Source organism: Typopeltis vanoorti, chromosome 8 (assembly GCF_054136105.1).
Source record: "Typopeltis vanoorti isolate ZY-2024b chromosome 8, IOZ_Tvanoo_1.0, whole genome shotgun sequence".
Taxonomy (NCBI): Eukaryota; Metazoa; Arthropoda; class Arachnida; order Uropygi; family Thelyphonidae; genus Typopeltis; species Typopeltis vanoorti.
In genome coordinates, this window is record NC_143556.1 from 47186674 (window position 1) to 47211726 (window position 25053).

General features: G+C 35.1%; 1 protein-coding gene across 1 annotated transcript in view; it reads left to right on the forward strand.

Annotated features, from left to right (window-relative positions):
- LOC150103970 (putative G protein-coupled receptor AH9.1) overlaps nucleotides 1-25053 on the forward strand; it is a 215985-nt gene that overhangs the window by 35078 nt on the left and 155854 nt on the right. Inside the window, exon 2 of the mRNA XM_090396717.1 lies at nucleotides 11688-11843. The gene's annotated coding sequence lies outside the window, so the exon portion shown is untranslated. The remainder of the gene's footprint in view (nucleotides 1-11687; nucleotides 11844-25053) is intronic.

Genomic DNA, 25053 nt, shown 5'->3' on the forward strand with positions numbered 1-25053 from the left:
ACCCTGATACATTAATATGTGACGACTAACTCGCTTTCAATTGTAAAAAATTGAATAAAGGTTCTTAGCATGCTAGGTTGAACTCCGGTCTTTCGAACTAAAAGTAAATAAAACCTCTCTCTCTCTCTCTCTCTCTCTCACACACACACACACACACACACACACACACACACACACACACACACACACACACACACACACACACACACACACACACACACACACACACACACACACACACACACACACACACACACACACACACACACACACACACACACACACACACACACACACACACACACACACACACACACACACACACACACACACACACACACACACACACACACACACACACACACACACACACACACACACACACACACACACACACACGCACAAATTAATCAACTCTGGTATAGTTTACTCAGAAATTCTTTGTAAACCATTTAAAACTACAATTATAAGCTTAGATTTCAAAATTCACTGGTGTTTGAGAAAAAGAAATATTCAAGAAAATAACTAGCACGTAGTTAATGCAATGATGTTATATTTTCTGAAGATTACAGCTACAAATTCAGAAGAATCAGCTTATGGCAATTTGTATCACTGACGATTTCGAGTAGAACGTTGGTACACATTTAAACTTTCGAATCGCGGCGCAAAGGTACCATGTGGTAGCTTGGCTCTGCCGTGGTGCATGAAGATATACAGTATATACTGTATATATATATATATATATATATATATATATATATATATATATATATATATATATATATATATAGCCATTACCATTTTACTATTATTAAAGATTTTATATATATATAAAATCTTTAATAATAGTAAAACGTAATCGACGCACTGCAAGTCGGCTCCAGTCAAACAGAGTATATGATATCTCGACAAACTGTGACAAAATGTCGCAACAAGTTTATACGCCCGAAGGGCTATGGTCTGTGTTCAACGATGAGCTGTTATTCATAGCTCATTTGAACACCTTTTAGTGAACACGGTTTATGCTGTATCCATAAAAATTGTACAAGACACCAATGAGCTAATGTGCTCTCTGCAGATGAGAGGCGCTTTAATCTTTCCTCCGTTTCTGGACGACAATTAATCTGGCATGAAAGTGGTACTGCTTATTATCGCGAGAATATTCTTCAAAGAGATAGATACTGTGGTGCCGGGATTGTAGTGTGGAGAGGCGTTAGGCTTAATGAACTCATCGGGCTACAAGTGTAGCCCGATGTAAAAGGAATATGACTGGTAAACGATATTGCAACGAAGTTCTTCGATGTCATGTTTGATTGTTCCGTGGTGCTATAGGCGAAGAATTCATTTTTATGGATGGCAAAGCCACACCACATCACATCGTTCACTAGCACTGGAGATACTTCTAGAGACCGAGGATATTAACTGAATCGAATGGCCTGCACGTTCTCCAGGTCTTAATCCCATAGAACACGTTTGGGACGTGATAGGGAGACGCATTGCGTTTCGAAATTCCCGTCAAGGAAAGAAATAAGACCTAGCCTTATCCTTGTTCTGAAGGAGGAGGAGGAGGAGGATTGGGCCAGTTTTTCTTAGGAAGTCCTGAATCACTTGGTACGTTGTTAAGCTTGTTGATACTAAGCTTGGTACGTTGTTAGAGTTGCGTCGCAGTTTGGAGTGGATATATATTTCATACTGAAATGAATATAGAAGTATTTTATACATTAATTCCCCAACTACATCCTTAGGAAATTTGTAACTTTTGCCAAATTGTATTGCAATTTAATTTGTACGAAATGTATAACTCATTTTGCGTAATACAATTTATTAGTATGCTAAAAATAAATGTATGCCCACATTTGACTGTAGTCATGAAATTCATATATACAGGTAAAATGTAACTGTACATGGCTTTTGCACATCGGTGTATTTAATAAAATGAAGCTGACGGGCACATCAGCACATGCATTATTTTCCTGTTACTTGTTACATACTCGGTGCACAAAGAAAATACAGAAGATTCAGAGTCAGTAGGTTTAAGAGTTTCAAGTAGATAGTCACCGATATTCGTTCACTGACAGCTTGTCTCCACGCACCATTAATCGCGGATCCACCAGGAGATTTGAATACTTCAAGGAACTTTTATTGAGGTCACACTAGTCTTTCGAAATGTTGCAATTAAAGCATCAGATGTTAGCTTTCAAAAAGAAGACAGCAGATTTTTTCTATTTACTATGACGAAAGATGCCGTCTAAATGAAAAATCAATTTTGTGATAAAAACCACTGAACTCTAAAGCAATACATTGCTGTTTTTGACTCTTTTTTGCTTACAGGTTGAAATAAAATTGGAACTTCAATAACTCTAGAAAAAATAATGGCCATGGTTTACCACGAAAGCAAAATGTATTGTGGTTATCAAACCCTAGAGAAAGTTTCCGATACTGAAGGGATTCTCACTTGTTAGTTCAGATATTTTTAGCCTTCACATATATCACTTGAGTACAGAAACAACGGTTTCTTGTTAAAAAGGTACAAAAGTCAAAGTATGTCTCTAATTCTATAGATCTAAAGATTCTAGGAGTCTACGAGCAGAGTTGGAAATATTGACTAATACTTGTCTAAATAATGACTAATACTTGTCTATAGGACAAGTATTAGTCATTATTAGTCATTATTACTACGATATTCCAATAAAAAGATGTTCATGAATTCACATCGAGAGAACACACAAGAAACTAGAAAAGTTTCATTGATTATTATTATTAATAAAGCCATCTTTAAACTAGGTCAACACACAGAGAATGAGAAAAGAACCAAATCAAAAACAGCTGTCAGAGGTGATCTGTAGAATACGATGTGAAAATATTATTGGCAAAAAGAAAGCAATAAACGAAAATGTTTGAAAACAGAAGCCAAACATTGGAATACGAAAAAAAACAACAACTTTGTTTGATTGATTGATTTAGTCAGCGAAGTATGTGATGAAATTGTCTGCATGTATAGATTAATCTGTACTTTCCATAAAAAATTATGGAAAAGAACGTCAGCGCGGTGTCCTTGGAGAATACAGAGAAACGTATAAAAACACTATGCTTTGTATAAGAGGAACTAAACAGTTCATTAAAAGACTGTTAAGAAGATGATAGAAAAATAACACAGCACGGTAAATATTCCGGTGTCTATTGAAAAATACTTGGAACAAACTAATGATGATGATTGAAAGAGAAACTAGAGATGATAATTTCAACATGAAAACTGATATTAAACATATTTTGGATGTCTGTAAGCATTGTTTTGAGAACGATCGATGAGAGATGCCACAGAATAAAACTTACAGACAAAAATAGTCACTACGAACCAGATATTTGAAGAGAGAGAGAGAGAGAAACACTCAACAATAAAGCTCACGGAAAAGTTTTACAATTTCTACTCCTCGCATACAGGAGACCTAGTCAGAAACTAGATATAAGGCTTGATCAGAAACTTGATTCCAATTAATTGCAGTGGACCTCTCATAGTCAGGTATATAATCGGGAGGAAAAAGATAAATAGGAGAATTTACAGAGGAAATCTCTTACTGAGTGTTCTCTGTAAGTTATACAGGTACTTAATAAGATGCAAAATTGTGGAGAGGAAACTTAGCGAAGCGCAATCTGGAATTATGCCAAAACAGTGGTGATCAGAATTACGTTTTACCGGAAATTTTCGAATACACTCTCAGTTGAATGTCATTAAAATATTTTTACAATTTAGACAAAATTTTCAATAAATATGTCAAACTCAATTTGGACACATCACATAAGAGAATAAACAAAGCTGATATGGTGGTGGGGCAGCTTAATATATTTTATAAGAAATAAAAGAGAAATGAGTCAAAAGGCTTATCTAGAGGTATCCAAGAACAATTTTTAAACCAATATTAAATTATGAGTCTGATTGCTTTGTTAAAAATAAAAGTTGATCGAAGAGACCATATAAGAGTTCTGAGAAAAATTAGAAAATTGAATAGATGGTATCAATGGAAGAATAATATTACTAATGAAGACATTTGAAAGGAATTTGTCATAAGCAGGAATCTGAAGGTGTGTGTGTGTGTGTGTGTGTGTGTGTGTGTGTGTGTGTGTGTGTGTGTGTGTGTGTGTGTGTGTGTGTGTGTGTGTGTGTGTGTGTGTGTGTGTGTGTGTCTTCGTGTTACAAACGGAGTGGTTACTTAAAAGAATGGAAGAGAAAATATTACCAAAACGAGCTTTTGGTTATAGGAATAACATTCAAAGTAGACTAAGCTGTAAGTTGAATGACGCAGTGAATAAGCCATTAGAAAACTCAAATATGAGCTCTAGCTAGTTTTCTCTTCTCACAATTCGGGAGGAAATTATGGCAAAAAAAAGTTAGCAATAATGTAAATCCTAATCATAAAGCACGCTCTTGGTATTATAAACACCCTTGAGGGTACATATCAGAAATTTGATCATGAAGATGATCTATGTAATATTTATTTAATCCAGCACTCGGTCTACATGCTATTCTATAGCTCTGATTAGTTACACAGAATCTAATGCAATTTGACATTTTTATGCCCATCTTGTCCATTAAAGACTATTAGCCAGTAGCGCATTAGTAGTAGTATTAAAGTCGTGGAACAACAGAGAATTAGTATATGTATATGGTCTTCCTAAAGTGTGTATATGGTCTTCCTAAAGTGTGTATATGGTCTTCCTTCCGTCTGAAAGTTGTTGGGGAAGATAAACTGAAGGACATTGTTCCAAAGAACAGAAAATGGAATGAGAGTGGAGGAAGAAAAGTTGGTTAGATAACTTTGGAAATTGTTCTGGTTTTTATGACTTCAGAGAAAGTAGACAAATGATAGTGACTTACTCAGCAGAGCATAGCCCGTGAAACGTACCTGTTAAAATAAGCCTTAGAAAATAGGAACTATATAAATAGGAATTCAGTGGACCACGCCTTATGAGTGAGCAGTATTCTGTGATTCGGTAGATTAAGATTTATTCCGTGTTAGGTGAGAAGTAGGGTCTTGAGCGGAATATATAGAGTTTTCGCAGCAATAGTAGAAGCTACTGCTGCGATGGGTTTGTTCTAGGAAAAGGCTGAAGGTCCAAGAAGAGAGAGATCTAATCATGTTGGTATATATGGCTGTTGTCAAACGTAAATGGCGTCAGAGTTTTCTTGACAGAAATAAAACACGACTGAATTTGTGTACTACGGAAGTGTTCAAGACCGTTCTCGTCCCATATAAATATAGAAAGAGATAAGGATTTAGCACAATGGTTATGGTCGATCATGTGGCTTCTAATAATTAAGTGCAAAAATATTGGTAAATGAGAAAAAAGAATAGAATATAATGTCATCAGCAAGACTATCGGTTGAATTTTAACTCCGGTAAAATCAGATTAGTTTTCCATCAGGAAAAGTGGGTACAAGAACAAAGTCCTAGAGTACTCCTGGAGTGGTCCATAGTTTCCTCTTCTCATATGTGAGCGAAAGAACTTTGTTCTTTCGCTCACAAGTCCTAGAGTAACTCCTGCAGTGGTGGAAAAAATAATAGAAGAGGAAAGTGTGCACCACGAAACGTTGTGAGCGATCAGACAAGATGATAAACCATAGTACAGTAGTTACTTCAAAAAGTTTTTAAGGTTTACGTTCAGACCTGAACGAATGCGATAAAATGTCTAGAGTAACCACGTTAGTTTCTCCAAACGTCTTCAGGATTTGAGTCAAAAGATCAATGGTGAAGGCGAGAAGATGAGTCGTGGATCAAGAGTAGCTAAATCCATACCTCCGGTCACTAATTAGATGGTTTACTTACAGTTGATGAAGACGTTTACTGCTGATAACCTTCTTCATAGTTTTTGAAACAATTGGAGTAAGAGTAATCGAGCGTGAGTTTGTTGGCTGAGTTTTATGAGCCTTATTTGGAATATGCAGTAAAATCTATGCCAGTTGATTAGGAAATATTGCACAGGCGAAGAAGAAATACAGGAGCTAGTTCTAGTCCTAGCAGAAGAGAGGATAGCCTCTAAGCTAGATGATTATTCATGTCTAAGTTATTCAGAATTCTACTCATTTCTTTTTGCTAAAGTAAGGACGGGGAATAATGCAGCAAAAAAAAAAGTGATATCAGTAGACTAGCTTTCTTTATGAGGAATGTGAGTGTATGACCATCTAGATGTGAGAGAGGTGGAAACCTGGCTGCGCAAAAGTTGCACCCAAGGGCATTGTTGAAATATCATAAGGCTCTACTGCAATTTAAAAAGTAGAGGACTGTCAGTTGGTCCTTTAAATATATGATTTGGATTTCTGAGGGACTTTACAGCAGTTATTGCAAATTCTAAAAAAAGGACGTGTACAATGCTGGTGTTGTGATGTCGAGTAAATTGCGAAGTTACCATTTTTTTTTTATTGGAGTGCAAACGTTGGCACACATGTTTGATAATCAAAGCTTGGAGAGTGGTCTTGAATTTGGGTAAGTATGAATAATAAAGGCGTTAATTTCAGCGAGAATTAATTCTATTATTTGCTCTTTGCAGATCAGGAGAATAGAAACAGTAGTCACACTGCTTCTAACTTCACTACTCTCCCCATCTTCACTAATTTTGAGTTGGTTTTTTCTCCTGGAAACTCGGATTATTCGTCTCGCAGTACAGGTAACCCTTTCCTGGAACACCCAGTTCTACAGAAATAAAACTCTGAGGCAGCAGAGGACTGAGGCCGACTGCGTTAAATTGCCTGACGCTCCTAATCAGTCGACAAAACCCGTCTTGGACGGATGAGAAGTGGATGGGTGGAAGTCACACCATAGAAAAGAGGAGTAGAAATTACAGGCACTATCCGATTTAGAACTGTTGTAATGCCAAAACACAAGAATGGAAGAAGCGTTGGTTGCAGCAGGCTGTTTCTTGGTTCATGAAACTAGAATGAGGTTGTGGTGTGAGTTACCAAGTGGAAGAGGAGCTTGATAAATAGAAGTTATGGATATTTACATAATATTCTAGCGGGTAAATGGTAAACTGGGTAGACTATTCTTGTCAAGTAGTTGTCAATAGCAAACATCTACGCACGGCTATCCACGTGATCAGTGGAACTGCAGAACGGAAAGAAGTTGGTTAGATTTTAACCAAAGCCATTTCAGATTTTAATAGCTATTCTAAGTCACCAAATGCATTAAATTCCATCCAGCTTAGAGTAATTTGAATTACCTCCAAAGTATCTCAAGCGTTGAGATGCATTTTCTGTAAATTGCGTATTTTCTTCTCACCGGTTTGCCTGTATTTGTGGATAAAAAAATGCGCGTTTAACATGGTTTTCGAACTTGGGTTTATCCAACAAAGGACATCGTTGATACAGACTGACTCCGCTACGACAACTTCTTGTGTCTAACATTAGCCAATTTGGTTAGCCATTGTCAAGTTGGTCATTAAAAACGATATAATTATATTTAAATGAAATTGTGAAACTTTCTGCATCCCATCTATATTCCAATGCATAATAACTCCATATTCACAGATTGCTTGCATACAGTTGTTTTTCTATCATTTTCTGGAGTTCAGTTTTCGTTTATCGCTCCTTCTCTCTTTTTTTGCAAGAGCTATCATGATGTCTGTGGTAGCAAATGTTACAGTATTAAAGATATTGTAACATGAGATGTTGGTTCGTTTTGTAGAAATTCATTTCTGCCTATATAAAATAAACATCTAGTTATGTTTTTTCTCTAATTTGCTAGTGCGATGCTGCAATTCAGAACCAAGCCTGAACAGGTTTTTATTAAACCGCGTCCACTCAGAATGAGGATATTAACATCATTTGATAATATCACCTCTCTTTCTAGACGATTATTCGGCCAATATTAATTATCCCGTTGAAATAAAAAAATGAGTTGTACGTAATGCAGTAAATAAAGGAAAATAAAGCGCTTCACTCTAAAATATTTTCATTTTCCAAAGGGAACATTGCAGTTAGGATCAGAATTACAACAGTACATTTGGGAAGTAAAAATGAACATAACAGACTGAAACAAAATGGACCCCTTTGTATACATTCTAGTATGCCTTCTAAATTTTTGTATCAGATTGTGTTAAATTTAATCCATCTGCAGCGAAGGTATTGCAATAAAAACATCGAATCATTTAAATAATTTTATTCCTGGAAAAGGATCCGTTTAGAAAAAAAATGTAAGTGATTCCCCAATTGTTTGTAAAACATGCAAGCGCAAATAGAGAATTTCAATAAAATTGCAGCTAGAATCCCACGGTACTCATGGACTTTAGAAAGTGACATAATAAATACTTTTGCTATTTCTGAAACACACCTAAAACGCCTATGGATTAATTGTTTTCGCAATAAGTGATAACACTAGCCAACATTTATATTACAAAACGCACTTTTCTCTGATTCTTATTAGATATTTTCTTAATGTACATATAGGATTTCTATAAAAGAACATAGGTATATTTTTAAACCAAAATATTTATAAAATAATAAACTATATTGCGAACTGAATTCCAATACCGGCCTGATTGGCTAAATGGATTGTGCCAGGATTTTCTACTAGGCCATGAGTTCAAATCCAGCAGTGGCAATGCGCGTTTTTGAACGTCTTTGTGAATAGACGTGAATTTTATCGCCCAGTCTGCGACCACTGTTTCGCCTATTGGAGGCTCTAAGTGAATATTCTGTCCTAACGGCACTAATGTATGAGAGACTTGCAATCTTTCAAATCAGATCTTTTCAAATCTTGTAAATCAGACACAAATAAATTTGAATTCAAAACTATTAACTTTTTTTTAAATTTAACGCTAGTAGCTTGTAAACCATCTTTTGTCATGTGCAGTTGGACATTTTGGGATTACGTGCGGCTACAATGTCTCTGTTTTTATTTTCATCTCTTTGTAGCTATTCCCTTTAGCATAAAAGGTGTGTGGGGGGGGGGGTGCGTGCGCGTGTAGTATTGCGTGCGTTTACTTAACTCGTACGAACAACAATAAAACAAAAGAATCTAAGGAAGGAAGAGCAGACTGCGAGATTGCCAGGAAATTGGTTCTTCACTCTCCCAACCATACGTTAAGGAAATGTGCATCATAGTCTAAGAAGTTATCTCCATCTCTTCCAATTTCCTTTGTGATACAAAGTTTCTAGTGAATTTATGTATTGACAGCTATAACACCTAGCAACCTCGATGGGAATTACAAAGAATTTAATTCAGTCTTCCGGTTGATTTGTGCAGAAGATTTGGTTATATTATCGTATGATTATATACGATAATTTAATATTAAATTATGGTACATACCATTAATTTTGGTATGATTGTCCTTTCACAATATATAAGAAGTATATATTATAAAAGAAAAAGCTGTCAACCTATAAACTTTGCGTATGAAAGCCTCTTAATGAACTGAAGGCAACAGTTCTTGACGATAAAAATATTTATCATTATATTTGTACTCATATTCTCAACGTAATCCAAATAAAATTCAGAAGATGACCTAATAGGTGCATACAGTTATTTCTGGTCAGGATTTGATTTATAAATTTTAGATGTTAGATATAAGTATTATTAAACAAAATTCTGGGATCCTAGTGTTAAGAAAGCAAATACATGTATGAATAATTTACTTTGGAATATGTAGCAAAACCGAGATCCTGTTTAAAAAGAAAATGTTCGACACGTATGGCGATATTAGATTTTTTTTAAAAAAGGTTTTATTAAATACGAGAAATTCGTTAGATACTCATGCCAAGCGTAATACTATTTTGAAAATTACTGTGAAATAGTTTTGTAAAACTCTATAACTACTGGTCGCGAATCACTGGTTCTTGATGTACAATCAGCGCTGTCGAGAGAGAAGCAAGGAGGACAAAATCGCTTTCTGGGGAACTAATAAGAGGAAATATGCCCTTACCATATTTTCCGTTCACATGCATGGATATTAAAGTAGTACAATTATATAAATTTTATAATAAAATTAGAGAAAACCTCGTTTGTGCCTTTTGTCTTTTTTATAAATAATAGTCAAAATATAGAAAACGAAATTGACAACGAAATGTTTGTACAACAGCAATTGACAGTCACATTTTAGCAATTGTCAAAGGCAAACATTCCAGTTTTACAATTCTGGAGAAGGTATTTGCCTACTTTATACGTTATAATTGTGTGCGAGATACACGCTGTCGTATGCAGCGTGTATCTCATATGGAAGAAAATTAGTTTTATTTATGTCTTAAATCACAGATAGGTTAATAACAAGACTACCGTTGCGAATTTCGGGCATTCAAGACTAAGTTTTTAGATATGCTTTATGATTTATGAGACATTACTTTAAAATCAAGTTGAATATTATCAAATATGTATAAATAAGTTTGGTCCCTGTAAACATTTGTCCGTGGAACCGAGACGAATGCTGACTTCATAGTTGATATTTGCCTTAAGCGGAATTAATCGTTTACTGACAATACAGTGCCGGTCTCCTACGCTTGCCAACAGTCAATAATCCTGTCTTCGATCTTGATATTCCACAGCTGTCTCTCCTACTTGCTGGAATATTTAGCGGAAGGCACTGAATATATCCATTATTATTATACCACTTTCGCTAAGAAATGCAAAGATTAACATGCTCCTAGATGTTTTTTTTTTTTTTTAAACTGCAGATAATGCTTAGCATATTTCAGTGCGTTCTTTTTAGTCTACACGTTTACGTCATTCAGAATGCAACTCTTTTTTTTTTCTATATTATGAATAATAATAAAATTATGTACATCACTGAGAAATAATTCTAAGAAGGTATTCATCTTTTAATAATTCTAATAATCTTCTATTAACTCAATACGTACAAGTTAAACATTAGTAAGCCTTTCTTCTACAACTAAATAATAATAAAAAAATATATAATAATAAAATTATTGATGTATTGCAGGTTTAATGTAAATGCAAATTTCTGATTTCAATTTTAGTTATATAAGATTTTTTCCCCTAATATACAATATGAAAACAATTATTGGATAAATAATTGTTTTCATACATATTTTAAATTCGTTTTAAATTTCATAGCATATCTGGAATCTTGAAAAATATGAACAATTGACAATTGACATTAATGTCTTTAGGGGTGAAGCAAGATGCTTTTCATATTCCCCGCTATCTTACGGCTACAGTGATGGTAGAATTTTATGAGCAGTTTGCTCGCCCTGGATGGGCATGGAGATTATTCATCGCTACAGGAAGTTAAAATGGCTTTTGGTGTTTCATATTTGAATATATCCGTTGCCCCGTACAGCTTGCTAAACTAGATCATTGGGGTGTATGAACGTCTTTATGAAGAACTTTGTTGCTAAAGATTGTAGGTAAGAGAAGATATAAGGAATTTGTATCTCGATGAAGTTGATTGTTTCTGAGGAACCATGGGGCGTTCAGAATCAATCACAAGGACTTGTTTTGTATACGTTGCAGTTTGCTAGAGAAGCGTAGGTGAATTTGGGGGAGGGGGGATAAGCTAGCATTTTATAGGTAATTATATAATTTTTATATTGGTAAAATTAATAGGTGTTAGAATTATTATTCTTTTTTTCTAATTATACATAAAATATTTTTTTTTTTATGTTTTTCATTAAAATTATTTTATTCTTTAAGAAACTAATTTTTAATAATTTTTCCCTGTTATACTTGTTTTTGTTTAACAAGGCAAATAGATAAATAACCGTGATCACTTTATATACGATAATATCAAGAAAACAACAACTGCATTGTTGAATTGAAGAATCATTATCTCGAATCAAGTAAAGAATCATTATCTCGAATCAAGTAAATTTCGTCTTCAAGGATATCTTAAGAAAATAGGTAAGCTAATTAGTGTATTATTGCATTATGTTAGTGAATATCTGAAAGGATGAGATCCATGACGTGTAACATATCCTGTTTTTGCAATAGTTACTTTCAGAATGAATTCTTTCATTAGGGGGTTAAAGATTACGGTCACTAGATTTATATCACAGGAAATCAAAATTTCCGTTAAATCAACTCTAAGCAGATATTTCAGTTCTTCCATGTTCTTTATGATTGCAAACTCCTTTGAGAGGATCCGACAACGTTTTGTGCATTATCTGGCAATATCACGATGAATGGAATGTCCAATTAAATCTTAGTTTGCAGAATATATGTATATATGTGCAATTTACTTTGATAATGGTACTTAAAACAAAATCAGTAGTAATAATGTATGTGACTTATATGCGATGCAGAAAACTATTCCCAAGCCTCGCAATCTAAATTTTTGAAGGTGTTCTAGAGGTTCCAAGATGAAACAGATTCCTATAATTAAGATGTGCATCATCCCAATATTCGAGAATTACTGATTTCAAAGAAAAGCTTTAGGATTTGTTGTTTTTCTGTGAATATCTCGCAAAATAATAAGAGCCAAGTGAAATGAAAAGTTACTATCACTGCAGTGCAAAACATTATAACGGAATATTAAACAATGCTTCGTATCTTCGTTAATCTTCGTCAGTAACGGATTTAAAATCTTGATTGAATATTAATAAAACGTAATGATATACATTATACGATACGATATACATTAAGAATTTTAGTTTCTTCATTTCCGTCAATTCCACCAACTAAAGGTTTGAAATCTATAGTATATCATTATTGTTATCTTAGATGAGCTAAGGGCTAAATAATTCGGTAACTCTGCTCTCTTGCCGAACGTCAAATTCTTTCAATTCATTCAGACATCCAGTAACCAGGTAATATTTCAGAAGACAATAATATTTAAGATCTTCCGCGTGCACATCTGGCTGTGATGATTGGGAAAATCGATGTGGTCTATCAATGTAATTCTTGAAATGCAATTCCAGGCTACTAAACTGCAATACCACACTCACAAATATTAAGTGTGCACAATACTAACATAAACCACATCACTGCTTGTGAATGAAGGGGTGGCCAGTATTTTCTCTCTTAAAATACTCTTATAGTTATAAACATTGCACTTGTTTGTGTACTCCTTGAGATGATTTCATAGGGTATTGGTCACGAAAACTTTATACATTTCAAAATCAGCTCTGTTGTGCTCATTTCTACATGCAGGCAATTATACATTACAATATTCATATTATTGTGATGTAGATCAGTTTATGCGGGAGGTTACTATAGAAACATGAAGCGCAGTATTTAGGTAGCTAATTATTGACATTCCAAACTCCAGGATGAGAAAGTACTATGAAACATATTATACATTGATAGTAGTATCTGAACAATTTTAGCTTCAGTTTGTGCGAGCGGGTTGAATTGAAAGTGATACATTTCATACATCTAATCAAGTCATTTAATCAGTTACATAGAGCCAATATCCAACATGCCATTGTTGATCTTGAATGACGAATAATGCGATCTACAAAGTATACACATTAACTGATTATAGATTATTGACAGAAAAGACGTATTGCCACTAAGAGAATGCCCTCTGTAATAATAATAATAATAATAATAATAATAATAATAATAATAATAATAATAATAATAATAATTTTTTCTTTTTTACATTTTATTATGTCTCAGTATAAGTTACATACAATAATAGTATTTACAGTATTTACAATAAGGATTATACAAAATTATTATTATTATTTTTTTTTTATGTCTCAGATGAATTGCATACATAGTTGCTGTAGTAATTATATGTATATAATATTTATAACGCATTACAAGTGTGTATAACAGATACTTGCAAGTTAGTAATTTTCTTCCTCGAAGCTTAGCAGAGCTTATCTGAGGAAGATAATAGATGACAGAGGGTGGTGGTTTCATGGTTGTGTTCCTATAGTGGTCACAAGCCAGGTGTTGATTTTACTGTTTGTTGGTACGTGCTTGAAAGACTTCGTCTGCTATTACAGTTTAACGTTTTTTTTGTGCAAATAGGGTCGGATTTAGACATGGTGTGTTTGTTTCTTTGTGTTCTTGTAGTGGTAGTTTTTTGAGAGGGGGGGTTGTCGTAGGTTTGTGTGTGTGTGTGTATGTGTGGTGGGGGAGAGAGAAACAGGAATTGCTCTAATTTTCATTCTCGCTATAATATTTATATAGTGCCTGTTTCAGCTCTCTGTATGTTCCTAGGTTTCTGTTGTCGAACGGCAGTTTGTTTATCATGTCAGGTACACAGAAGTTTCGGGTGGCTTTGCCGTGTGATTGTTGTACTTATATGTTGTGTAGTTTGTTGACTGTGGTCTTGTTATTTGATATGTTGTTCTGATTACTCTATATGTTGGGCTGTAGTAGTGTTTTAGCATGACTGTGTAGTGGCGTAAGTGTTTCACCTTAAATATTTTGTGTTTTGTCCATGCTTCCTGCATAAGAGTGGGTTGTTCCCAGAATATCAGTTTTATCATTTTATCTTGCAACCATTGTAGCCTGTTAAGTCTGTAGTCTGCGCAGAATGCATATGATGTGATTGCATATCTTAAAATGTTTTCACATAATGCTTTATAGATTAGTATTTTTATGTGGGTTGGGGCAATGTCTTTTAATCTGTATAGTTTGCTTGCTATTATCCTAAGCTTGGTATGTAGGTAGTTTGTATAGCTATTCCAACTTTGATCTGCATCGAAGTGAAGTCCAAGGTAGCGTGTTGTTTTCACCTGTGTGATGGTTGTGATTTTAGGTTCTGCACTTTGTGTATAGGAGGATGAATGTTTGATAGTGAGATATTTAGTTTCTATGGGCAGGGTTTGGGGATTTTTGAATATCATTAGCTTTGTTTTTCCAGGGTTTATATATATGCCGTTTTCGGTTAACCAGTTAGTGATTTGATTGATGTCGTGTTGCATATTTTTGTAAGCGATTTTTGCAGTGTTGTGAATGGATACTATGGCAGTGTCGTCTGCATACTGGAAGATTTTACTTTTTAGGGGGAGTTGGCTTATGTCGTGTGTGCATATGTTAAATAGAATGGGAGATAGGACAGCTCCTTGCGGTACTCCACAGGTTACATGTACCTCTTTGCTGTGTGCTTATCCTATACGTGTGATGTGCTTTCTGTTTTTCGTGTATGCTTTAAACCACTGGAGTAGACGACCTCCAATTCCGATATGGGTAAGTTTCGTTAACAAGGTTTTATGTGTTAGTGTGTCAAATGCTTTTGTTAGGTCAAGAAATACCACTAATGTTATTCTGTTTTTATCCAATGCAGCGTTTATTAGATCTCTGAAATCTTCCAGGAGTGTTGCTGTTCCTTTATTTTTTTGAAAGCCATATTGTGTTTTGGGTATGATTTGAAATTTTTCAACGTATGTGTAGAGTTTCTGATGTACAATGCGCTCCATGATTTGTTTGATTACAGGCAGCGTGCGATAGGTCTGTAATTACTTATTATGTTTCTTTTTCCCTGTTTGTGTATGGGTGTGATTAATGCAGTCTTCAGTGTTTCAGGTATGTGTCCCGTTTCGAAGATTTTATTTAACAGTTTTTGTATAACTGGAAGTAGGTCGGTTGAGTGTTTCTTGATGTCTTTTGGTCTGATTTCGTCTATCCCCGGTCCTTTGTTAGGATTAATTTGTTGAATGGCCAGTGATAGTTCTTCTTTTGTTACTGTGGGGAACCACATCGACTGGGTTGCTCGTGGACCTAGTGGAGAATGTTCGTATGTGTGAGGAAAGGTTGTTTCTTGTAGCTTTTGGACAGAGTTCACGAAGTGCTGATTAAAGTTGTTTGCCAACTGTTTGAGGGATTTGGGGTCGCAGGCAAAGCTGTGTTTTATTGTTTCTGTGGCAGTGGTTCTGTGTATATTGTCCAGCATTTCATTAATCAGGTGCCAGGTTTCCTTTATGTCATTCTGTGCTGTTGTTAATTTGTTGCTGTAATAGTTTCTTTTTGCCGTTCGAATCTGGGTTGTTAGGAGATTCCGTTTTCTTTTGTATTCAGCTTTTAAAGCGATATTGTTCGGTAACTTCTTAAGTTGTTTCCATAGGGCATCTTTTCTTTGTATGTCTGTTAGTATGTTGTCTGTTATCCATGGATTTTGTTTCGTTTGGGGACGTATTTTTATTTTTGTTAATGCTTTGTTGTATATTTTGTTAAATGCAAGTTTAAGATTATTATATACAGCTTCAGCAGAGTCTAAAGATTCTATCTGCATCCAGTCTGTTTTTCTGATTTCATCGTTCACTATTGCTTCGTTTACAATGCTATGATACTGTTTTGTAGTGTCAGTGAATTTTATGGGTTCTGGTTCAGTGTGTAACTGCAATGCTGTGAAATAATGGTCTGCTAGTTTGCATGTTATGACGGCTGCTGTGTGGCTGTTGGAGGGGTCATATAAATATAAGGGCCAATGCAGGTTGAGGTTGTTGTGTTTCCGACTATCTCTTCTCGTGTATACGACTGTATGGATGGGGTTATGTTATATGCCGATAATAGGTCTAGGTATTGTTCTGTGTTGTTATTTATGTTCCTAATGTTTATATTAATGTCTCCTATTATTATCAAGTATTTTGAGGTGCCTACTTTCGTGGCTGAAAGCCATCTGTTTAGTTCTTCTAGGAATTTTGTGGTGCTTAAGTTGGGTGGTCTGTATATTGCGTTTAATATCAGGGAATTTTCTTGTTTGATGTTTTTAATTTCGATGCATATGTTTTCTGCGTATTCTAATTTATACTTTATTTCTGTTACTTCTAGTTTATGTTTGGTAAATATTATTAATTTTATTATAAATATTATTAATTAATTATTAAATATTATTTGGTAAATAATAATAATAATAATAATAATAATAATAATAATAATAATAATAATAATAATAATAATAATAATAATAATAACACAACTGTTTATGTTATTTTAATATATTGTAGTACGTTCAGTACATTTTAAGAAGTATAATGGATAGGGCAGTATTGCACTGGCTTTTAATTTAATTCTGATTAAATCGGCATCTTAGAAATGAGATTTTTTAAACTATAAAAATATATTGAATGTATCTCACATAACTCACCTCATTTTGTCAAGAGAAGTAGATAATTCTATATATTTTCTCGAATAATATGCAGTGAATGTTTTCTTCTGAGCCATAGCAAGAACATAATCTACGTGTGCGCGTGCATACGGGCGTATGTGTGTGTCTGTGTTATAAAATGCTTATTTTGGGTTAATTAATTGATTGATATATTAACAAATTACATTGCTTATTTTATAATTATAAATTGCATTTATAAAGACATTTATATATAATCAATTAGGTTTTATTAATTTTTGCGCCTCAGATGGCAGAGACAAGCTTTATTTAATTACTAATTGTTTGGAGATTCCAATAGTATAAATCAGTAAATTATCCAAGGATCTCGACAGTCCTCTCAAATTCCCTAGTTGATAAATTCCAGACGCAAAAGAGCATTCCTGTAACGTTATCTAAATACTTATTTAAGCGCTAGACAGATGGTTTCACGGTGTGGTAGATTCTTTGCAGCTCTGAACGACCTTACTTTGAATAATAAGGTGCCACTTCGAATTTTAGAAACTTATGCCATGTCAGACGCATGCGCCAAAAAAGAGAGAACGTCACAACTAATCGATACGCGCCAGTGAATAGGACGATGCCGACAAGAACAACCGAAAACAGACGAGGTAATTTGGTTGGCTGCGGTAGTCAAAAGTATCACTGGTGTGAGTGAATTTTGTACTTACCCTTGAAGTTTGGGACTAGAGGTCAAAGGTAAGATTTGTCAAATTTTTTTTTCTTTGTATTTCTGTACTAGTATTTTTTAAATTGGTGAATGCAGTTATTTCTTCAAATGTGATCTGCATAATCATAATTTAGGAATATAAAATTTATTTATAGGACATTTAAGTTAAATGTTTGCTTTGCTTTCTGCTTTAGGTTAGTAAGTAACAATAGTTAGGAACGGATTTTACTACATGGGAAGATATATATTAATATGCTGGTCTCATTCTGTTAAATATGTTGTAGCTCATGGGCTATCAGTATGTTGTACATATTGAATTTTTTCATAACGGTGCTAACCAGTGGATAAGGGAAAAGTATTTGCTATAGTCTTATTGATACTTAAATTTGGGAATGGAGTTTCAAACAGTTTTTTCTGTTTTCTCTACGAATATCATTAAATGCTTTGAATTGGTACAGTAATGTTTATAGATATAAAATGGTGCGTGCCACCGATTTAAAGCTATGTGGTTGTCAGTTACTGAAGTTATAAAAAACTGAGAGGCCTGTAGGTATTGATTCATTTCAGTTGATGGGATTTCTAAAAGATTTTTTTTTTTTTTGAAGTCGCAGACGTGTTAATAGGATTTTTTTGGAAATTCTACCGTCATTTCTGAAGTATATTCTTATAACAACATGCATTATCTGTTCTAAGAAATGTATTTTATGCAAAAACGAATTATATAAGTAGATGCGCTCCTCGAAAAATTAACCATTCGATTTTTACTACGTTCGACACAAAATTATGTCACTATGGTTTGTCTAAAATCCAGACTTCCAAGTATAGTTCGATTGTGTTATCATGCTATTTCTTTTTCTTTATAAAAAAAGAAAATTCGACTTATTTTCTTGTTAGAAAATAAGTAGAATTTTCGCTCGAAATTTTTCGTGAGTAGAATTTGCACAAAAATTATAACGAACAAATTATCGCATTATTTTATTTGACATTATTACTTGAGGTATTATTTTATTCACTGTAAATTATGTTTTAGAGAACTTTGTAAGTGTTTTTTTTCAACTGAGCAGTATAGTTATAGTATTACAAAAATTGCATTATTTTTTATTCACATTATGGAAAGAGATCCATAAGGATAGAAATGCCTATTTTTACTCGCTTAAATGATAAGGTCATTAAGTTTGGATAATAACAGAACAATTCGTATTCTATTTTAAACAATTCTGATTTAACAACTATAAGTGACAGGTTTTCCACTAACTGTGATCTGCTAAACTAGTAATTTGTTATACTTGTCCCCATATTTATCAATTGTTGCTAGCCTAGGCCACTAAAAGAAAATCCTACACCCTACTGACCAAAGAAAAGTAATTTTAAAACTTGCTGTTTAGATAATTTAAAGTTTAAAGTGAAGATCAACTTTCACTTAATCTTGTATTAGATCCATAATTGGCGACTAAAATCGTGACTTAATTTTAGCTATATCGAATAATTCAAAATCAAAACCATTCGTGTTACAAAAAATGTAAATCTTAAAGACATTTTTTCCAGTAAAGTAAAGTAAAGCATACCTTGCTGGAAATAACTCTTGTAATAATAATTATCATTATAAAATCTTGCAGAACATTGCTGGTTTGATGGGTGAAGCACTAATGCTTTTCATATTCCCCTTTGTCTGTGAGGGAGGTTCTTTCAGTGGAGTGTTATTGAGCTTTAGGCTCGCCCTGTGAGGGCATTGAGATTAGCTGCATTCAGCTGAGTGTAAGATTGATTTGAGTCTTTTATATTTGTAGTATTCCGTTTCGTTGTAGTCCGATCCTTGTTTGATCAGCGGCTTTGGATGATTACTTGCCTAAACTGGTACTTGGTTAAGAACCTTTCTGCTAGATCGTGGAGAAGGAAGGAAATATAAGGAAGGTTGGCTTCTCTGTGAATCTGTGAGTTTCTTGTGAAATATTGGGCATTCAGAATCATCCTCAGGCATTTGGTCTGTATTCTCTTCAGTTTTTGAAGATTTGTATTCGAGGTATGGCTCCAACAGGAGATGCGTAAGTGATGACTGAGCATATTGCCATCTTATATATTAAGAAGTTTGCTACGTACATCCAGCTTCCTTCTGCTGTTGATCATGGAGTAGAGTCGCGCAATTGCTTTAGATGTCTTCGAGCCAATGTGTTTTATATAATTGCTGAATTGAAGTTTTTTTGTCAAGTATCACGCCTAGGTATTTAACTTCAGTCTGCCATGGAATCTTCACCCCTAATAAGTGAATGTCCTTCTTGCTCTGGACCTTCTTTTCTTTTTGGAAAACATTATAGCTGAACGTTTTTTGGGGTTTACTTGAATCCTCTAGTCCATCAGCCACTTTTCTAGTATATGAATACTGCTTTGGAGTCTACTGATTGCCATTCGGGGGCTGAGTGATCTTGCTAGTAGAGCGGTGTCATCTGCATATAATGCAGTGATAGTTGTACTAGAGTTTTGGAGAATTTCAGCTATGCAAATTGAAAATAAAAAGGGGGCCAAGAGAGAGCCCTTAAGCACCAGCCAGGATTTTGCGTAGTTGATACAATTTCATTCATTTTGATTTGCATAAATCTGTCTTTGAGATATGCATCTATTATTTTTATTAGCTTAATTGATAGATTGAATTCTATGAGTTTATCGAGCAGGCCACACCTTGTCAAAAGCCTTTGCAACATCTATGAAGACTGAAGCTGTATGGAAGTTCCAACTGTAGCCTTTTGTGATTTGCTCAATCAGTCTATGTATCTGTTGTACAGTATTATAGTCTTTTGAATTCCGTAAATGCAAGTTGGACTTGCATTTACGGAATGCAAATTGCTCATCTGGAATGATTCCTAACTTGTCCGTTTGTCTCAAGAGTTTTTCACAAGGTATAAAAGAATGCAGAGGAGTGAATTTCTAGACCGTACTGAGTTTAAGCAGGATGGTTTGTGATCGGAAGATGATTCATTTAGTGTTTCCAGCTGACACTGGTACCATTGTTTCTGAGGATGACTATGTCAAATACATCTGAACTTCTAACTGGACTGTGATGGGTGGGCTCTGAAGGTCCGGCCAGGTCCGCCAAGAGAAATTTTAGGGCCCGTGACAAGTCTGTGGTACGGATGCCACTTAATAAATTGCATCACTTTTGTTTAATTAAAAAGGTCATATAAAACATTAAAAATTTAATTAAAAAAATCTTGGTGTTCTTCCGTCTTCAAATATTGCAGTAGTAAATGCTTGTTTTTTAAATCTTCTTTTGCCTTCTCACGATCCCTTTTCTCCTTTCGTTTTTGATTTCCAGATTTATGATGATATATTTCTGTTGGTCAAATTTTTAATATTAAAAATATAATTTTAATAACTAAAAAAATCAAATTAATAAGAATGTTATTTTTATTTTTTAATGCACGGCCTACGCTGTACAGTTGCACACTATACAAACAATTACAAAACCTTCGTCTATTAAAATACTAACAAGAACGAAGCGTTCTGGCAGGGAACATTACTGTGAATGCAAATACTAGCTAGCACTAGCGCAGCCGACTACAACCTTGCACGAACGCCTATTGGCGTCATCACCAGCCATAACTACAGAGATCCGCGCGGAGAGAATCAGTGTCTTGTGGACACTCACGGCGTGCTAAAGAGCGTAGCTGTCTGTCTAAAACAAAACACGGTATCATTCTCGATATGCCATTATCCTTTATCATTGTTGTATAATTATGAGAATTAAAGCCATGCATTATAAACACAGTTATGTGACACGTCGGGGCCCTTTCGATGCCGGGACCGTGACAAAAGTCTCAGATATCACCCCCCCCCCTCTCGGCGACCCTGGATCCAGCTATAACTATTGAGTTTTGTGTTGAGTAACTGTTTAGTGTACGACTTTTATTGTTGATTGTGGAGCTGAACCAAGCTGTGTGTTTGGCGTTGAAGTCTACAGCCATAATAATGGAGTCAGTAGAGCCAAGAATGGAATCCAAATCAGAGGTCAACAGTAAGATGCTAGGTGGCCAACAGTAGGATATGCGGCGTAGATTTCGATGCTGTCAGTATGAACTTCGATACCTGTTATCTCAGGGTTCTTGGTTTGAGTATTGGTCAGGAAGTTATGGCTTAAATAATTTTTGATGTATATGGCTGTGCCTCCTCCACAGGCGGTAAGTCTGTCTGTTTTATACATCACGAAGCCCCGTCATTTAGGGCTATTAGCTGGCTTGAGATGTGTTTCATTTACTAAGACTATATCAGGATTGTATCTGTGAGTGAACTCTTGCAGTTCCAGGATTTTGTTGCTCAGACCATTTGCATTCCAAGCAGTGATTATGAGGGAGTTAGGCTTAAATTTCCTTTTATTCATGATTGAGGGCTGTCAGAATTGAATGGGATACCTTGCAGGAACCTTTTCATTGAGGATGGTGAAGGATTTGTCATTCTGAATTCCTGTAACATGGAATAGATTAGAGCTTATTTGTTCATGGGATGGAATAGCCTTAGCTCGTGCGGACATGGCATAAGTTTTGGTCACTGCTTCAGTTTATTTTCCATTCTGAGTTGTCGAATTGGAGATTATTTGAACCGGGGGGCGACCTGCGCGGCTGCCTTGTGTGTTGCTGCTGGGTGGTGGAAGGGCAGCTTTTGCTGATTCGCCGTTCTTTGTGTGTGCAATGCACCCATTATAGTTGGCAAATTGAGGTCCTTCGCAGTTGCCACATTAAGCTGGGGTGGATCTTGGTTTGGTGCATGTGATAGTCTGGTGGCCCTTGCCGCATTTTAGACACCTGAAGTTGGACTTGCATAGTTTTTAGATATGGCCAAACCTTTGGCATCTATGATACTGCCAGCTGACGACTTTTTCGTTAGTGACTCAGTAGAAATTCTGAAGCCAGAGATAGCAGTCAGTTCGTATATCTTTTCTGCATCTTGTCAATCTCTACCAGAACCAGTCGCATAGGCCGTTTATCTGATCTGAGCATCCTACTCACTTTGAGCAGGGTTCGGCCCTGACTCATAAGGTCATCAGTGATTTCTTCAGGGGTGACACCTTCGGTGACCCCACGACGGACCACCTTCAGATTCGTTTCACTGGGTAAAGCAAATATATGGTATGGGAAACTTTTGTTGTCCTGTAGCTTTGTCATTTGTCTGTAGTCAGTTACTGAGGCTAGCTGGATTTTGATTCCTTCCTCTAAGTTTTTAGCCCATGAATATGAGATGTTATGCTCCCTAAATGATGATGAGACAATGGTCCATTTATCCTTGTCCATTATTATAACAAGAGGAACCGTTTCGGTGTTCCTCGGGACATCCGGTGTTGGTGAGTCTTCATCATCTGGTCTTCTGTAGTTCTGCGTCTTTTGTTTGAATGCTCCCCCTGTGAGTTGTTTTGGCAGGGGGGGAGGGATTTTGATGGTAGAACAGTAATGAATTCTACTTGTTTTACCTCCTCCTCCTCTCCATCCTGACCATTAGTTTGAGTGTATACAGCTTTATAAAACCCGACCAGTCAGATTCAAACTTGTCAATTACGATCTTCAGCACCTCTAGTGACTGCCCCTTATTAAGGATCCGGATCTGCTCCTTGATGTTTTCCATATCGAGGTGACGTCTCCTGCCGGCTGGAACTGTTTGAGAGCAGTAAAAAATGGGAGTATTCGCAGTAAAGTAAGCCTGTTTTCCTACTAATATAATCCCGCAGGGCTAGGGGACTGCCAGCAAAAAAACATCCTGTAGACTGAGGTGGTCAACTAGCAATATTTAAACTTGTAATCTCCTACTAAATGGGGAAAGGAGGGTCAATAACTCACTTGCCCACAAAGTGAAAACCTACCTCCCTAAAATACCATACTTCCATCACTGGTCCTCATAGCAGGTTAGGCCTACCCTCTTGTATGTTTCATGCAGTGTGTTTGTGTGTGGGGGGGGGTGGGGAGACAGTAGGAATCAAACTGTGCTAGCGCCAGTGCAATGTGAGTTTCCTGAAAAGCCATCTATAAATTTCAATCAGGCACAGTCTAAGATAACACGCCCGATCACCAAAACAATTCAATAATTGAATTGTTTTGGAGATCGGACCTCCTAACCACCCTCCTCAATTATAAAACCTTCACCTGAAAGTCTCTTTTATTTTATAGTCCTATAAAAACTAAAATGGTATAGGGATAATTTTAGAAGTAAATATGATATATTTTAACAATTTATACAATATATAAATAAATGAATAATACATAATATATAAATTGATATATAATATATAAAAATCTTTCAATATTCTAGATAATGTCTATTCATTACAAATAAATAACATCCTAAAACGTGCTAAGTATTTTTTTTTAATAATTTTTAACATTTGAAATACTGGTTTCTTCCAGGATGGACTTGGCTATCTTCTGCTTTATTCTTTGAATTTTTTTTTATAAAACTCGGTAGTTAATTAGTATAATATTACATTTGAAATTTGCATTTTATTAGTCACCCTTGAATTTTTCTTTGGAGGTTTCAAGCGGAAATTCTACGTTTCTGAGCGTGTTTATGATAGCTTTCTTTGTTTTCTGTTGCTACTGGAATGATTCAGATTACTTTCAGAGACATATTGCTTATATAAACTGTATATATAATGTACTTGCATTACTGGGAAGAATGGTAACAGCTAGATACAATATGCAGAAGGAAATTCTCTACGAACAAAGGTCACTAGAATAGCATATCCTGCAGGGAGAAAAATAAATTCTTCATTACCCATCTGTAAACAAGATGCTCATAAATATGAAATATTTGGTTAGTCTCATATAATGGCGTAAAATAGACTGCTGAATAGGATAATGTTCACGATAACTATACAAGACGCCATGAAACGAATGTGGTAGAATCTCAGAAACACAATAACCAACTAATGAGAAATTTTGAGGAAAAAAATGGCAGGTGCTGTGTGTGTTCGTGTGTGCTCGCGCAAACGAAAATCGCTTATTTTCGTTTGCGCGAAAATTTTCTTCGATCGAAGAAATCTTCACAGGGTGTAACCTGAGGCGAAATTGCTCAATTCGATTAATTAAAGCGTTGGCATATGGTAAAGGACAATTTTATAAAATTCTGCGATATAAAAATTAAACATATGGAATTTTTCGAAGAAGTTAAAGCAGTAAAAGGGATTGTAATGAGATTAATTTTTTTTTCCTCGTGCTAAATATAAAGTATTTAAATAAATGTAAAAAAAATGACCTTTCAAATTAGAAGTCCCTTGAAAGAAGTCTCAGACATCATTTTTATTCGGATTGCTTTCAATTGAGTTCTACAATCACCGATTTAACATATTTTTATACTAAGATAAAGCAATCCATATATCCAGGGCCGGCGGAAGCGGGCATGCGATG